At 41.7% G+C, this 18,983-nt stretch overlaps 1 protein-coding gene across 1 annotated transcript in view; it reads right to left on the bottom strand.

The window, feature by feature from the left end:
• The window catches only part of tbl1xr1a (TBL1X/Y related 1a), a 48,292-nt gene that overhangs the window by 16,108 nt on the left and 13,201 nt on the right, over positions 1-18,983 (bottom strand). The window contains exon 2 of the mRNA XM_083940641.1: positions 10,980-11,045. The gene's annotated coding sequence lies outside the window, so the exon portion shown is untranslated. The remainder of the gene's footprint in view (positions 1-10,979; positions 11,046-18,983) is intronic.

Below are 18,983 nucleotides of genomic sequence, written 5' to 3'. Positions count from 1 at the left end.
GCAGAAGAAGAGGTGATGTTGGCTCAGCCAGACTTACTGTATCTGTGCTTGGACCCTTTGTCTCTAGAGAGAGAGGATTGTTTTCCAAAGAGACGACTGTCAGCAAGCAGACTGTTTGAGGGTCACATAAACAGCAAGCAGAATAAATAATACAAAACACCTCAGATGGGGATTAAAGCTCAGTCAAGTTACTTCATCAGTTTAACGACTAATGTAGCTATATACTAACTGCCAACATTCTGTGATGTTGAAATGAGCTGTTACTACCACTCCATGAAACACTGGCCCTTGCAGACATACTGTGCTCTAAATTAGACCTATTATTAAATCATAAGCAGCTGTCAGGCTGCTTTCACTTCCAATTTACAACAGTTTCAGCTCCACTGTGTTTAGTGCGTGTTTATGAAAGCAGTTTGGTTTCAGGGAACTGATCTTTTAAGCTGTTGTTAAGGTGTTGTAATAACACATTTTGGGGTTGAAATTGTTCAATCATCTATTTCAAAACATCCATTAAAGTTTTAGTTCATTAGGATTAAGATGAATGAATGCACAGTAGGCTGCAGTGTTTTGGCACACACTGATTAAATTACTTGCCCACCCCCTCCACCTTTGTTTTGCTTCTTTTTTAGATTATTTTTTGGCAGTTTTCCAAGCCTTTGATAATACAGGACAGACAGGAAATGGGGTGAGAGAGAGAGGGGGAGACATGCAGCAATGGGCCGCAGGTCAGAGTCAAACCGTGGCCGCTGCCTCGAGGACCTTCAATCTCTTAACATGGGCCGACTGCTCTAACCACTCAGCCCCCGACTGCTCCTTTTTGCTTCTTTTTTTTTTTTTTTTTTTAAATATTATGTTAAGTGTCTGCTCCGCTCTGTAAAGCAGCAGCAGAGTCGTAGCACAGATGTAGACAGATTTCACTCACATAAGATTGTCAAGTCGATGGCAGTGTGACAAAGTGAAATACAGAAGTAAAGCATCAGATAATTTATATCACATTTTATACAGTTATATCGCTTACAATATTAGTATCTTTTCTTGTCAGATTCACAAACGGCTTGCAGAGATAATAGTCCAAAAACTACAGTAGATCACGAGCAAAACGCGGTGCGTAGCCCTGGATGTTCTGAACAGCTCAGATGGTTAACATCAGCGGCTGTGCTTTGGGGCACCTTTACCTCCTTTCTAATCTCTGCCGCGCAGCAAAAGCTCGAGAGGCCAGACAGCATTGTTGCATTTATGGTGTATGGTGTAATCAGTAATGATGACCAAATGAAGCTTCATGAAGCATTAGTTGTATTTGTTGAGTCCACGAGGGGGAGCTCTTGGTCTAAAGAAAAAGGCTGTATGATTGGTGATTCAGTGTGTTTTCAACCCTTTGTTGAACAGAGAGCTCCATCTAGTGGAGACAACAAAGAAAACGGTTCATGAAGCTTCATTTGGACATCATTAGTAATCACCACTGTTGTCCGGAGTTCATTAACCGATGTGACCACTTATGAGCATTCAGTGAGATGACTGGCACTGCATGGAGTCTCCTCTGTCAGCCTCATTCTGAATTAAGATTTTAGACAGTTTCTGCTGCTCAGTGAAGGTTCTTATAGTTTCTGGCTCTACTCAGTTCCAGAAATGTGAATGATCTTAATGTTTTGTTTTTCTCAAGGTTAATAACCTCTCTCTCCAACATGTTTAAGTGACAGCTAATTGGCAAATATCATCATTTTGTGTCAGAAGGGGGCGGGATGTCTGTGAATTTGATTGGGTAGAAATACGTTTCCTAAGTGGCTTTATGCTGTCAAATGTATGTATCTCGAACCTTTAGTGAGCCACTCAGAAACAGATGGAGAGCTACTGGTGGCTTGTGAGCTACTTGTTGGAGAGCCCGGATGTAGAGCGTGCAGGGATTTATTTATTCAAACACAACAGCAGCTATGATCAATACACTTAAAACAAGACGGTGTGCTGCTGTTGTGTTTGGTAGAAATGAAACCCGGCAGGCTGTTGAGTCACAGATCACTAACACCCTCTGTCCTGATCCCATCTGACAGCAGCGATGCCTGGGGAGGACCACAGGTTTGTAAACAGAGAGCTGTAGTCCCCCCCGCCGCCATCCCACTGCAGTGGCGCTGTGGAGCCACCGTCTGCAGCGAGGATCCTCTGTGTTGACAGTGTGGGAGAACAGAGGGGGGGATGGGAGAGGAGAAGGGAATCTCTGTCTTCTTCCCTCCTCTCTCAGTCTCTCTTTCTCTCTCTCTCCCTCCCCTTGTGACTGCTGCCAGTGGCAAACTGGCCTGTACAGTAAATCTTAAATCAAGTCACAGCTCAATGAGAGAGGGCGGGAGAGAGAGAGACCCAAGCAGACTATCAATCAACAGCAAAAGAAAATTCAGGACACGACAATTAAATACACGCAGCGAACCGCTTGCCGCGTAATTGTGGCGTGTTCCTGAGAAAACGGTGCTGAATTCATATTGATGAGCATGAGAGAGGCTCGGCCCCTCACAATATGAAATCAACATCACTAAGTAAATCATGTTTGCCTTTCCTTATCAACCGACATACATAATTCATTAACCCAAACACGGGCTGATGAAGCATCCAATCAAAGGCTTTAGCTCACTCACCGAGGTGTGATGACCAGATAAGACCTCATCTGTATCTGCTAATGCACTACTTGCTGTCACAACACATTCAACTTTATATCAATCAGGCCTTCTTCTTAGCAGCAGAAATGATAACACAACTGATGGAGACATTAGGCTAGTGCATGAGGGGCACTTGTTTTTACTGCCTGTATGAATTACATACACAGTCACTGCTCATACTATTTAAAGCCAGCGCATTTTTTTCTGTTGCGCCTTCTCAGTGCATCAAAACATTCTGCAATGAACTCTACGACATAGGCTGCCATTTACTTCCCGAAGATAGATGACGGCCTGGGCTTTACATGCTTATGCTCCCTATCGCCACATGATGTAAACAAGTGTCCTGTCCCACAAATAGAATAGCTGAATTTACTCTGTGATGTTTTCTCTCTATTTGTGGCAGTACGGAGGGACTAGAGCTTAAAAAAATATCTTCTGACTGAAAAAAAAAGTTAAAAAGCTCAAGATAAAGAACATGCTCCCCTCAGGAGAAAATTCTGTAAAGTTAAATGCATCAATCCGATGCACTTTGAGATCACAGCTCTATGAAGAAACAGCACACAATTTTGCGCTCTAGTAAACAATGTAATCATAAACACATTGTATAGCTCTGAATGGTCAGTCATTGTGTGAATGGCAATTACACAGTATAGTCTATTTCATTGTATAGATATGAATGGGGAAATCCCATAAAGCATGGTAAACAAGACGTGGTCTGTTTTTAAAGAAGGGTCAGGGGGGTTGCCAACATCATCGTGACTGTTGTCCCTCCCTGGTCTCCCAGAAAAAAGTGTTGTACATTTTAAAGTTAAATTCATCAATTTGGTGTAGTCTAGATCTATGAAGAACTTTGTTCCAGAGGAAACAATTTAGTCATAAACACATTAGTTGTATAGATGTTATTACCATGTCCAAGTGCAATTATCCATCATGGACATATCTGTAAAGTGTAGTGTATTTTTTGTGTGGATGTATTTTTGTCTGGTTCTTATACCATTTCATTTTTATCCATCACTCAGTTACTTTTTTCTTCCCTGAGAGAAATATGGCTGAGGAAACTCACAAACCGATGAGTCTCACTGCACCATGTGTGTTCTTTTGTCCCTGCCGTTCTGTGATAATAATATCCACCATGTAGGTTTCATGTTCTTTGAAGACTCTGCTGCATCAATATGTAAAGAGCTGTGATGGCTGCTGCTCTGATTTACTCTGCAGGTGGAAATGGGGCTCATTTCTCTTTAAAGATCTGCCTGAGAGCCGACGCTGTGGTCCTATTCCCACAAAGTAGCAGCGAGGAATAAAGGCGGCGGGGGATGGGATGATTTAAAGGCACACCGATATTTTTTTCTCAAGCACACCCAAAAGTCCTGTCCCCAAGTTAGAGTCACAACAAAAATAGATTATCACTTACTGTCCTTGAATGATGTCACTTGAGTCAGCCTCGGTTGGGGCTTAAGGCCACATTTGCAGATCCACTTACACCCTACTTGCATTAGAAAATCTAGCAGCTGTATGTGGAAGTGTTTGAGGGAGGTGTTATGAAACAAAAACTTGATTTGAAAAGAGCCTCTGATCAACTTGGCATAGATGCAGTGATTTTTTGGCCGCTCCTATCTCCTTTAAAACACACCTTTGTGGTTCTCAGGTAACCTTAAGTAACTCATCAACTTGGAGCTTTATCTCTCCAGTGTCCGATGTGCCACTAGGTGATATGATGCTGATGCTATAATCCCCCGCTATCGTAATCTCTCTCTCATAATCTGCATCGATACTTTAAAATGTCCAGTGTGAGTTATAGTAGTGCTCTTTTAATGTCAGGAACCATCAACCTTAGTAACTAACTAGAGTCCATCTTTCAACAGGATCACACCAGCCGCGACGCCAAGTCAGGCCAGGGGCTGAAGTGGTGGGGCAATGGATCCTTACTTTCTACCCCCCTACTTCAGGCGGCCTTGCTTGAACCTATCTTTGAATATTAAAAAAATCAAGAAGTTACAGGTTTAGGCAGTGATACTAACTGACACTAAACCCCAGTCAAGTCTTTTTTTAAGTCCACTGTGCAGTTTTGTAAGGCACAATGACAACAGAAATGAACTCTAATCTGCATGAGGCTCTCCATTCCCACTCGCCAGAGTTACTGCTCTCTTGGAGTGACAGATTGCATTGGCAAGCCTAGCTCTGCCTCACATAGCCTATGTGAGGTCAGAAAGGCTAGCTGTCTGTCGGTGACAGATGGTGGCATGTAGGCTTTGCCAGCTTGCCCCGCTTGATGGGCAGCTAAACCTGCTCGAGGCAGCTCGTGTCCATCTGAATGCAGTAGGTCAGTGAGGGCTGCTGAATCAACAGTGGTTATCTCACCGCGAGTTGCCGCGCTGGCTTGGATTAGAAGACCTCGCTGAAGTCTGAGTCCCAATCACTTAAGGAATCTCTTCGCACATAGGGAACTAGTCATGGTTACACACTGGCTACAGCACAACAGATGAAAACACGACATAAAAGTCAAAACCATTGAGGTGCAGGGGTAAGCTAGTTAACATCAATGGTCAGAAGTGTGTCTATCAAACACTCCAATCATTGACATCATCTATTCATCACGCCCTATTTCATGACATAAATCATTAAAGCATCAGTTGTAAACAAGTGTCTCTTTAGTGCTCAGTTAACAATGTCATTATACATTCATATATTTAAATAGTTTAGATTTCATGTGTTGTGGCTGTTTCTTTTAAAGTGCAAAATCTCATCCTCACACCCAACAGAATGAATTTATTCATTGTGAGTGTCTACAGTCTTTGCGCTTTGATGACGTTCCGGATTAAAGCTTTGTTTTCAGTTGTTGAGAGTGGTTTTAATGTGGTAAGCTGTTAATCCACACACCCTTACCTAAGAATCAGGCGAGCATCTATTTCTAGTAACAGAACGAGGAAGTAGAGGTAGTGCGACAGACAAACAGGATGAGCCAATTTATCGACAGCTGGGGGTATTAGGTGAGCATGGCTTGGTGTGAATGAGGTTAGAGTCTTGGGTTAGAATAAGATGTTGTAAACTCTGTTACCTGTGTAAGCGCACGTTGAACTGCCAGCACACCCCACAACTTTTATACAAATATCAAATCGCTAACCAAATACCTTTAGAGAAATAATCATCAGTAATTTGGTGGTTAAAGGCAAACAGAAAACAGCTAGAATACTCATAAAATGACATCACTTTACTGCAATAAAGTCTTTAAAACCAGGAAATAGACACACAAAACACAGAATGGAAATAGCCCTAGATATTCACAATAGATCGGGCATCTTTTTTTTTCTATCTTTCTTCGACTGTTCAGAGACCCCGGTATGCAGAAATATTCATGGACACCATTTTATAAAAATAAAACATATTACTGTATGAGGAATGCTTTGCCCGGGATAAGTATAAAGTAAGCATGTCTGTAAAGGGGACCCTGTATGTAGAGGTGGGAATCTCTAGGCACCTCATGATTCAATTTGAGTATGATTCAGAGGGCTACGAATGCGATTATAAAATGATTATCGATGCATCTTTTTTTACCTTTATTTATTCAGGGGGAGAACATAGAGCAATGCTCTCTTTTTCAGGAAGGCCCTGATCACATTCACAACTGGAAGCTGCCCAGTACAACCCCAGTCTGCTCTGCTGGCCACTGAGCAGCTCCACTGGAGCAGTTTGGGGGGTTATGGGCCTTGCTCAAGGGCAAGTGCTGATCATCACTTCCCAGGGCTCCAGACTGTGACCAAAATTTGAGAGTGTGCGACTATATTTTATGTCTAGTCGCATATGCTTGCCCAGATGTCTCGCCATATCAATCTGTAAGAGGCTAAACAGCAACAGAGTGACAGATAAGACAGGAACAATATGTAAGCAGTGTAAGAAGATAGTGCCCTCAGCACAGTAACACAAACACGTGAACCCAGCAGCTTTCATTAACGACAGGTTACAGGTTATAGTCACAGTGTCTGCACCTGACAGACCCGAATTCTCTATGTGACGTGCTGCCGACAGGCGGTCTCTGCCGTCCCGAGCTGAGTGACAGCAGAAATTTACTAAACTAAAATAGTTTTCATGTTGGCTCAATGGGAATAAGTCAACAGCGTTTAACTGATTCATTGCCTTGATTTCTCTGCCCGGCGCAGCGAGTAAGGCAGCAGTTGACACACTGACTGATCTGATCAGACAGTGTAGATACAGTTCATATGTTTAAACACATAAACAGCAGGAGAAAACTCGGGTGTGAGTCGATCTACTTAATAAGATGTAAACATATCTGTTTAGTGAGATAAGCGAGTGATGGTTGTCAAATCTCGCTCTGTGGAGCAGTGCCTATATGTTAACGTGCGCAGGAAGGGGCCGTTTTAGAAAGCCACTGACGACACAACCGTAATTAGCCAATCATTTATTAATTCCACTGACACACTGCGGCCTTTTTCGGAGTCACACATGGAGAGTGTATGTCGTGCGCCTGGTGTGTGTATGTAGACTGGTGTGTGTGTGTGTGTGTGTGTGTGTGTGTGTGTGTGTTACATATATCATAATGCACGGAACGATTCACACGCCCCTAAGTGCATGATTTATGACACCGCGATATAAACGATAGAGCATAATATGAAACGATGCATGTTTTTCTGTCGCCATACATAGCCACGTCGCACAGCCCTAGTTATAATGCAACTTGGCTGAGATGATTGGCCCAGCGCTGCTTTGTTTTAGTGGAATTAATACATGAGCGCTTAGTGGACTTCTTCTCCTCAGAACCCCAAGGTGAAAGTCAGCATGCATGCCAGTTTTAAAGCCTAACCTTGTTCAAACAGAGCAGCCAATGTTGGTCGCAGAGCAACAAGTTAGCGACGGCTCCTGTAGCTACACCCAGCGTAAATGACAGCAAAACACAGTGATGACTCTCACACTGAGATGAAATGGAAACACTGTGCTGCAACATGTGTGTTTTGATTTAACTACAAGGCATTAATTTTAGAGGGATTCTCTTATCCTACAGCTTTGAAAATAATAAAGGAATATCTGAAAACCAAAATCGAAAACCGAATACCCAACGAACAAATATCCAAATGGTTAAAAATTTGGGTCCAGCCCTAAAATCAAAACTATCACATCCTCTGTGAGACAGATAGTTAGCTGGGCCCACCAGCGTCTCGGTGGATCATTAAGTGGTTAACAACTAATGACATGTTGTTCAAAACCCATTATTGTGACAGGGCAAAATACAAAATCCCGCTGCTCCCCGCTGAGACTTTGTTGCCAGGATTGTACACAAATAAATTAATTACTTAACAGGGCAAAAAGCTCTCCGAAGTTGGTCAACAACAGGACAATAAGCTCATTTGTACCAGCAAATCCTGTCCCATAACCGTCTGCAAACCAGTCAGTCAGCAAAATCTAATTTCACTATTAACTTATTAAAGTATTTATTCTCAAACGAGAATCCGACCATCGCTGTTGTGGCAAATTCTTTGTGGCAACCAGATTATATTATTGCACTCCTCCAAGATTTATAGTTCTGTTCTCTGCCAGAGGTGAGGACAAATGAAAATGGAACAGTGACAAACCTAAACACACGCTCCATTAACCAGGCCTTATCTGTATTCAACTTCCTCACTTTCTGTCTGTGCATTCTCTGACTCCTCCACGCTCTCAGAGTAAAGAGGTTTTGGGCCCCGGAGGTGACCAGGGACAAACCCTTTGCAAGAGGTGTGGAATTTGTAGCTTCCTTTAGAACACACTCCAGAAGTGTCTGAAATATGTGTGGTGTATTTTGAGAAATTTGCTCTTGGGAAGAGGCCTAGCAAACAAGATCATTTCTAGGCAAACCGCTGCACTGTATCAATGCTGTGGGCTGAATCATTTTATAGTCTTCTTTCTGTTCTCTTCTCCACACATCTGCATGAAAACCTGCCACACATCCTTAAATCATAAGCCATGTTTTCTAAAGACTTGGCAATTCAGATGGAATGTGACACCCTCCCAACTTTCTCTTAGAAACAGAAGGAAAGTCAAGACTCCAAAATGGTGTCGTTCATCTAATTTTGTCTTGCTCATGAAGTCATGAACAACATTTTACGTGTGAAGCATTTAGCAAGTGAAACGTTTCTCCAGACAAACAAATAGGTGACCTAAAGAGTCTGATTCAAATAAGCACTAATTGCTCAGTATAGAACTACTCCAAACCCCCAGAGCAGGCTGAGCTACATGCATCCTCTTAAGAAAAACACACAAATCCCACAACAACACGTTTGAGACCAATATATATTCCTCTGACATCACTCGTTCCTTTTCCCTAAACAAGTTAATCACTCTGCTATGGATTAATATCACAGTAGAAAATCATTTCCTGTGCTATATGCAAAAATAAAATAAAATAAAATGAAAACAGTGCACCACTGCTTATAGGCTATTTATGTAAATAACACACTGGATCACTAAGAACTAGAGTACATGATGAATTAAATAAACCAGCAGAGCTGAGGGTCTACAGTGAGGTAAACAAAGCCGTCCAGTAAGGCTGACAGGACACCAAATGACCTATGTCACTGAGTCAGGCATAAAGTCCTTGGCTATCCAAGTGTACATAAACATGACCCTCACCATGGAGGCTATGGGTTCCATTCTGCATTGTACATTGTGCACTGCGAGGTAGAGTTCACAGGAAATCTGCTGGTTTCTTTACCAGTTCAAAACAGGAAGAGTGTGCTGTTCTTCTAATGGAAGTCTACTAAAGCTTTCAAATAGATGGTGACAAGAGCAAAAATAAAGTCACTCTCAACATGGTGGTTCTCCTCAGTAAAACAAGACGCCTGGGGGAGGAAGGGATACAGAAACAGGGCTATATGGGAAATGCAATCCGAACGGGGCTAATCAGCGCCACCAACACACCGCTTGTGCGTTATAGAGACTCCAACCTTGATCTGACCAAACTTCATGACTACGAATTTAAGATAAATGGCTCCCTCAGCCCGGAACACTTTACTGGGATGCTAGCAGCTAGGGCTGGGAGAAAATATCTAACCTGATTTAGGCAAATTCATTACTTGATAAAATATATCTTCACCCTCTTAAAATAATGGCCTCAGTCATATCTTTGACAAAACGATTTTTCTTTTGGCCTAAGTCAGCTCTGCATGATGCTGATCTCCACTGGTAAAATCAACTGCATCCTCAGATGAACAGATCATGGGATCCTACCCCTGCAGTAAAATGGCCTGTGTCAACAGTGTCAATTAGGCTGTTTTATTTCGCCCAAGTCACAAGACAGAGTGACACAGGCAATTTTATAAGGCTTTCAAGATGGCGTCCACTTCAAAAACAAAGAAATTCTACCTAGCTTGTGAAGTTATTGCCATGATCCAGGACTCGTTCCCTATTGGTAAGTCATTCCCCCATGGTCTGTCAGAAGTGGGGGGAAAAGAAGTGCACTGTTTGGCCTAAGTCACTTATTCCAGAAGCCCAAGTCTGGTTCAAAATTGTCACAAGTCACAAAGGCATGTATAAATATGAGTAAATATTGCCTTTAGGGTAAAACAGTTGTTTTTTTGACACTATGATGGAAACAATATTTTAAATATATATATTACGTTACCTTTTTATTTATAGAGTTATCAGACAGCACTACGGCAGCAAACTGGAAACGGAATCAAGGTACAACTGGAGTGTGATGTACGCTGTCCTCTTGATACTTGGACACACCTTGTTCTTGTGCTTAATTTCTCGCTTCTGCTCCACACATTTAACCAAGGAAGGTATTGTGTCATATCTTTCCGTAAACATAAATAGAAAAACGAAACTGAACCATGGTTCATTCATCCACCGATTTGGACCAGACAAAACAGACTATAGGTTTGAAAACGGTCTGATCAGTCCCAGCCTGGTCAGATGCGTACATGTCAGATGCGTACATGAACTGATGAAGCCTCTTGGATGAGAGGTGAAACGTCTTCCTAGACAAACAACCAGTCCAGTTGTTTTTGACTGAAATTGCTTTGAGGACATCTAATCTAACCATTCACACCACATTTACACACCCATGCGCAGCACAGGGAGCAATTCAGGGTTCAGTGTCTTGCCCAAGGACATTTCGACATGTGGGCCGGGAACCGGGGAATCAAACCGCCAATCTCTCGAATGCAGGACGATCCACTCTCCACTGAGCCACAGTCGCCCTGATTTAAAAGCCACTTTTGTAATAGAAAAAATATAAAATCAAAGTTAAAGGATTTCACATTTCCATGTGTAGGCTCGGAAAACTAACGCTGCATGACCTATGATGTGGATGGGCAGGTGGAAACATTTTATAGATCGATCACTCACCACAGTAGTAAGTCTGTATGCCCCACCAGTATGTTCAGTCAGGGCCTTGTACCATGGGCTCAGAACCTGCAGCAACAAGGGGTAAGAGACTCAGTTAGAGGCTTTTCAATTAGAATAGATTTGATGAGAGACAATCAAAGTATTATGATCAGTGCTTTGGAAATCAGCAATACTGTTGCATCCACAATCAAAGGTCGTATCATGTAAGTGATTTCTGTGAGATAAACACACAAACCATTTCTCACAGATCTCCAAGGCAACTGGAAAGTTGTTTTTATAGTAGTAAACACATTATTTTTCATCTGAACATTGCATGCTGTACTTGAAAGGAGCTTTTAATAACATGAACACTGAATGAGGAAATGTAATGGCTGAACAAAATACCGTATGAACAACAAACAAAAACTGTAATTTCTCTCATATTTGGTATAGTTGTCTTCACAAGCCCAATTGCTGCAGGGTCTTTGGGCTTTATCCTTTAGAGATATCTTGTGAGACTATGTAGCAATGCTTTGATGGCCGGGTTCTTGTTTTGCTTGTATCTCATTCTCTACGGGCAATGTTTTTAAGGCAAAAAAAATGCAGATTTTTGGATATCCTGCTGTGTGTTATGTTATATTAAATGAATATATTGGGAATTTGATGTATTGGCCGAATGAACCAAGTCATTTGATGACATCAGCTTGCACATTTATAAATTATGATAAGCATTTTTGCCATTTTCCACTGTTTTCAGACAATCTGTAATCCAGGCAGTTAATCAATTGAGAACATGTTTGCATTAGTCCAAAATGTTGCAGCCCTGATATGTACAGCACACAATACACTTTCTTGCTTATGCTCTCATACATACATACTACATTACATTTATTGGCAGTTGCTGGGAACAATAAATGTAGCGCTATTGCAGCAGCAGGCAGGGAGGAATAAGAGTATAAGAAAAAACGATACACTTAAGTTTTTCAATGTTAGGTTTTATGTTACTGTATAGAACAGTGGTTCTGAAACTTTGTACATGACGTACCACCTCAAGAATATCAGGCTCTCTCAAGTCCCACCACTAAGACCAATGTTCAAATACAGCAGCATAGACCGACACTATTCAGCTACGGACAGGAAGGTTTATTCCTAATCAGAAGATTATTTATTGTTGAATGTCAGTGTTTTCAAACCAAACATTTTACCTCTGCTTACTATCTTATGAATGTGACAACATAGCAGGCTGATATTGAAACAAAAATATAACAGGAAATGTTTAACTTATTTTAAATTACATTTCACTGTTTGAGAACCAGTGGTATAGAAAATAACTCTGTATATCACCTTGCTTTCATTATATATACATGTATATATAACAATATATTGAACTGCAACCCCTGTATCATGAACAGTATCCCATCACCAGACTCTTGTCAATACACAGCCTTAGGGGGAACAGGGCTGCTATCGAGCAAACAGATGCTGGTTATAAACCATAAAAAAATTAGCATTGCCAATGAGGAAGGAAATGATTGTTTGTTAAGCCTCCGTGACACACCACAATGCTTTATGGGAAGACATGCGAGCTTGCATGCAAACATTAGAGTGCTGCTCCACCAGGCAGCACCAATGTGCTACTTTTCACTGTCTGCATTGGTAAAAAAATCATTAAACAGGAAACTAATCCCTGTGACGCGTCGGACGGCAGGACATGGGGACTGAATGGTCTAACCATGTGACTGACACTCATTCAGAAGTCTGAACAATGGTTCACCTCTTCAGAGTGAGGACAGAGGGAGACGACAACACGCCACTGGAGCATGTTCACTGCGTCCATTTACAGCAGATAGCCACCAGAAAAGCCTCCCCTGTGTATTTTAAAGCAATCAACACTACCTTTGTGAAGCCTGTAATTTTTGGTGAGGATATAATTCAATTCTGTGGTAATTATTAAGGCTGCAGGCTGAGGTGGTGTTAAGAAAGAAAGAATGCCTTTATTCATCCAGCAAGGGGAAATTCAATTTTTTTCACTCTGTTATTGTATTATTCACGTTACACACACGCAGGCCCGAAATACATACGCATGCACAAACAGGACCTCCATACACGCAATTAATGGAGTGATGTCAGAGCGAGGGGGGTTGCCCTACGGTTCCCAGTCGAGTCACCTATGGACTGAGCTACTGCCGCCCCAAAGCTGTTGCTAGATTGCGTAATACTATAATATTAATACTATAGTACTACATAAAGTGCACTGGAAATCACTGAACATTTCCAGGCTCCTTCTCTTGGCTCACTTCTTCCTTCCCTATTTTCCCTGACCTTGATTCCTTCTGTGCCTCTTTCCTTTTGAGTCATTCTCTCCTCCCGTCTCTGCTGCCTCTCTCTATCGTGCTGCTGAGGCTGTGGCAGAGGCTGCAGAGCAAAGGGAGAGATTATGCTCCCACATAGAAACTAGGAGTACCTAGGTGTGGCTAGACAAATGCTTAAAGTGTTGAGGGTTGCCGAGGGCTTGCTGGAGGATACGGCACTGGCATGACAGAAATGAGGTTCGTAAGCAGCTTGTTCTCTCTTTGATCCACCATTAAATATGAAACACCTGTGTTTTTTCTTATCTCTGCCTTCATCAGTAGCCATTTTACACACTGTCATACTCTTGCACACAGCAGCACCCAGAGGGAGTAGCTGGGGGAGGGCTTGCCATGCAAATATTTATTAATTACACACGCAACTGGTTAATTTAATATAGGCTAATATGAACAACCTGTCGCCTAACCCTACTGATGCTGCTGCCAGATAGAAGTTCAAAGAGAAACGTTGATGCCCTGCAGTTCTTTCAGAAAGCACAGTGCAACTAAATGGTAAAGTGAAGAGGAAAGACACCTTAGCTTGGCACAGTTGGCACATTGATTGACTTATTGAGAAAAGACGAGTGGAACACCAACCAAATTCATGTCGACCAAGCACAGCTCACTGTGTACTGACATTGGTTTTAACATAGTGAGTGTGAGTCAGTATTATGTGACGGGTGCAGGTGGGTCGTGTGTAACGACAAGTTACCATTGAGCACAAGCCCGGTATCTGACTCTCAAAAGCTGTCATTCCCACAGCACAGTGCTTAACGATACAGAAAAGCTCAGAAATGGCTTCAGCTGTCTGCTGAGCCAAAACAGATCAATTTCAAAAAGGCCTCGATAATCCCAGACATGACCCTCGAGACCGGCCAATCCATATCTTGCTGAAATTTTGAAACATACAGTGGCATTCCTTGCTGTAGGAGTCAACATTCGCAGGCATAATTTAGACTGATGAACTAACTAATTGCAAAAATTGTGCAGGTAGGTAAGCAGTCTAACTTCTATATTATTGTCTCTGTGTCTGTGTTTTTCCAAGACCTCCGATACATTCATTCCATCTGGCCCAGAAAGATTGAGTATAAAGGCTTTCACACAGGGGCGGCCTTTTCGATGCGATAATTGTTTTTTGCAACTGTTATTTTTGGAAGATTTCTTACCGAGAGCAACAGCTGAGAATGTATTCTAGAACAATAACATGTAATCTCTGTAGCCCGATTCAAGACGGCAAACTTAACTTCTTTCAACCTTGACAAAGGCAGCACATACCAGATCCAATCCATAAGTTCTTACCTGTCACAATAAAAGCCCTAGAACTGTTGAGCTGATCTAGCAGGCCGAGCACATCACAGGTATGAATATTTGCAGGCAAGCATTCCACATTTTCATGTCGTTCATTCGTCATGCCCCAAGTGTGTAAAGGTGGTGTAAAGGTGAGCTGTCGTGTCCTTTTGTGCTGGTATATCAGGATAGCAATGCCAGTTCTGCTGTATACCCTGGTGAAACATTGATACTGGTACTACATTACACTGGCAACTATTCATTTTACTGTCATTACCATGCCTACTGTTATTCTCCTTGTGCACTATGAGCACAGTACAAAGCCCCTCTCTGTGTTAGCTGCTTTATTTGGCTTTACCACCGTGCTGTGTACTTCTACTAGTCAAATTGGTCGTTTTGACTTAGTCAGCTATTAGTTGTTGTTTTTTTTCCTTTTTTCATGATCAATGACTTATTTCGAAGAAGCTAATGAACACATCTCTAATAATCTTAAATCAAGGACAGCCCTACTACATTTCTCTCAGCCGTAGCTTGCTAAGCTAACATTAGCTAGTCGACCTACTGAAGCCCGACCAGTTTATGGGTGCAGAGAGAGAGCATGCATTTTGCATGACTAACAAGGAAGAAAGTCGCTACCTCAAGATCACGCATGTTATGTTAGTGCCACAGGTCAATGTGAGCTCTGTCCATGGTTAGGGTTTCAGTTTTAGGGAGGCATACAGTTTGCATTACCCGCCCAGTGATGGAGAGCAAGGCTGATAATGCATGATGCATTCTCCCAGCGCAGAGGGGTGAACAGTGCTAGTGGCCTGTAAGATCCCAATTTAGCTGAGCAACAGCCACCAAATGGTCGCATTTTGCGGACAAAATTTAAGTGTGCAGCTGAATTTGAATGTCTCTATCAATATGTAAGTGGCTAAAGGCAGGAACAATATGTTAGCAGTGTAAGAATATAGTGCAGTCAGCACAGTAACACAAACACACAACACGTGAGCCCAGCAGCTTCATTAACATCAGGCTACAGGTCATAGTCACAGTCTCGCACCTGACGGACCCGGAGCCTCCGTATGTGACACGCTGCGGACAGACGGTCTCTGGCGGTCTCTGAATACTACTATATTTCACCGCTAACGTACTATACAAAAACACCTTCAGCACCACCACAGCTCTCTGCTAAAATCAACCCCTGTGTAAAGAAAATACTGACATTTTAAAATAGTGTTAAAATCTGATCGCGTCTAAGGGTCTCGTCACAACCCTTATTCTGAATTTATGGTATATTTTTTAATATTGTACTTTCATGACAGCAATATGTTGCATCTACAAAACTGCACAATAAAAATGTGACACTTATATACACTGAAATTTGACCAGCACATTGTAATTTTTGCATCTATTATTGATCTACAGTGTGGGCTCCTAAAATTTCTGGTTGTGCCCCCTAAAATTTTCAGTTGGGGGCCACAAAGCTCCTAGTGAAAAAAGTTAGTCTGGAGCCCTGATCACTGTTCACCATTTATACTGTGAAGAAATTAGATCATGTATGAGACCATTAACAGGTGCTTAAAACCTAGGGGACACATACTTTGCAATCATAGTAATACCCAGGAAACGATCCTAAACGTTTACCACCCAGCCTACTTGTGTTTATGGTGTTAAAGTGTCTGTTATGTTCATGCTTTTGTTGAGCTCAACACAGTGTAAGGATCATGTTCAGTGTTCACAAAGCTCGTTTCACATTATATCTTCTTTGTGGTATTTCAGGAATGTTAAATAGCTTATGTTTTGTAATAATAATTTTACTGTTATATTTTATGCCACATTTAATTAACATTTAATTGTAGAGTGAAAATACAGACACGTCTGGTTGTTCACTTTGTTAAAGTTAAAGAGACACAGCAGGGCTGGCAACAAATAGAAACCATGACAGCAAAATACAGCTCATAATAATTTTCTCTGTCATTCATGTTCTTCTATTCCTCTGTACCCTCTCACTTTGAATTTTAAACATGTGTTTGGGCTGCCCCTCTCTTCTCTCCCATTACACTGTCGGAAATAACGACCACAATCACAAGCGAGCCTCAACTTCTAAAAGACATCAAATCACAGCTTCCTTGTATATATGGTAAAGGCGTGACGAGACAAGACGACACATGATATTGACTTCACGAGAACAAGATGAGATTTTAACACTATTTTTAACTTCCAATATTATTTTGATTTCAGCAGAGAGCAGTGGTGGTGCTGCAAGTGTCTTTGCATAGTGCTGGTGGTAGCCGCAGTTTAGCCTATACCCTCCCCCGGGCCACTGCGAGGCGTCCAAAACGACACCGCCCCCACCACCCCAACGATACCAGATATCCAGCTTACAGTACGATATATATCACGATAGTCATCCAACAATGCAATTCGATTTGATACGATTCGATACACTTGCATCATTTTCTGAAAGATTTAAAAAGGGACAGTGTGATTTTGGTGACATCTTGTGAGTGTTCCATTGACTGGGATTGAATTAATAAAAACTGGAAGAATCAATTACACAACATATGGCTCTGACTGGACAGCAGAGATGGTCACAAGTCACTTTTGGCAAGTCCAAGTCAAGTCACAAGTCTCTGAGGGAAGCAGCAAGTCCTAATCAAGTCTCTTATGGTTTAAATAAATAATAAAACAGAGTTGAAATGCAACCATACTGTATAACTACACAAAGTCCCAACTAATGACACTTTATAATTTAGTGTAAATAATCAAAGATTGCTGCTCCCTTTACCTGTAACTAATTACAGACACACCTGAAACTGAATGTAGATATTCTGCATGATATATTCTGTATTATGGTGAATTTTGGTGTGTATTTGTTTTTTTTACTTGATATTTGATATTTTTCATTGTACTATAGTCATGTATTTTGCATTGGCTGCTCATTCTGTTTGTCAGAAACGTTGTTGGTCGTGCTGCTGTCTGTCAGACGTTGCATTCTCTGATTCTTTGGTTTCGGCTGTGCCTGAAGTTATTAAAGCCAAACAATATGACACGGTAATGGAACTGCAGCAGCAGACCGAGGTGAAGTTAGTTTGAAGTTGGATATTTGGATAGACTGGAACAATACCACGGCGTAAAACTGAAATATCATCAAAAGTAATGAAATAAAATATTAGATGACAGAATATGGAACTTAAAATGATTTATTTATTTTTATTAATTAAAACACTTAAACCTCAAAAGTCAAAATAAAAACATATATTTTTTTTAAAGCTGCTGAGCTTTATAGGTACTTAACTTGTTATAACAACAATGAAATGATTATGCAGCTGTTTAAAAAATAAAAAGATTTGTCGCAGAACATGGACATATGAGAAAACTAGAACATGTTTGTTATTATCTGGACAATTCTTTGGCCATGGTTCTTGGCGTTGTTGTGTTGTTGATCAGCAGACTTGTAAACACCAGCGCATGTTACGGTTGAGTTGATGTCTCCAGTGTGAACCGTTTGCATACAGAGATGTGTAAAAACCACATCGGACAGCGTTACCCCATCCTGCCTCGATCAACTCTGATAGTGAAAAAATGTACATGTCACAAAATAAACACACGCTTGAGTTAACATTACATCTGGGACATATTTATGTTGTTATCTATCTCTAACCTGCAGCTCTCTGAACTCTTTGAACAAGACCACATGTCTGCCAGCTCCATGTTTCTCCAAATTGGACGTTGGTCAGATGGGCGTTGTGATGTCCGTGGGCTTGCCCTTACTGTCGGCACGTAGGCAAAAAACTTCCTTATTTCGCTGCGTGTGTTTGTTTTTTTTCAACAAGCCTAAAACGGTCGGCAGGAACACTCGAGCCGCTGTCAGCCAGGTCTGTCTCGCTCTGTGAGTGACATGTCACCATGAAACCACGCCCACTCTGGCTGCAGGCAGTGATGAAGCAGAGAATGCACACAGACACGTGCTGTCGCACAAAGTTCATACAGTACCAATATTAATAAACCGCAAAAAAAAGTATCGTTTTTGACAGCCGGGAAGGACGGTACCTTTCTAGTACCGCTTTACCGTGCAACACTATGCTGAACAGACAGCTAGAAATGCTCTACAGCATCACTAGCGGCCGGTGGACCTAATAGCTCTTCCAGCAAAGCCAACAGGGAAGGAAATTGGAAGCGAGCAGAGCGCCAGAGGGATTTGAATGGGACTACATGTATCGATACTTGCGGCCAGAAAATCGATCAGCAAAATATCGATTTATATCGCAGAATCGATAAAATCCTTCAGCCCTACTATACTGAATGATCAGCTCAGTATGTGTGTGTTGCCTGCTGCTGGCTGCCTCAGTCACTGCTCTGGGCAGAGAAATAAAGTCGATGGATCAGCTAAACCCTGTTGATT

Source organism: Echiichthys vipera (genome assembly GCF_963691815.1).
Source record: "Echiichthys vipera genome assembly, chromosome: 3".
NCBI classification, from domain to species: Eukaryota; Metazoa; Chordata; class Actinopteri; order Perciformes; family Trachinidae; genus Echiichthys; species Echiichthys vipera.
This window is presented reverse-complemented; position numbering and strand designations above follow the sequence as displayed.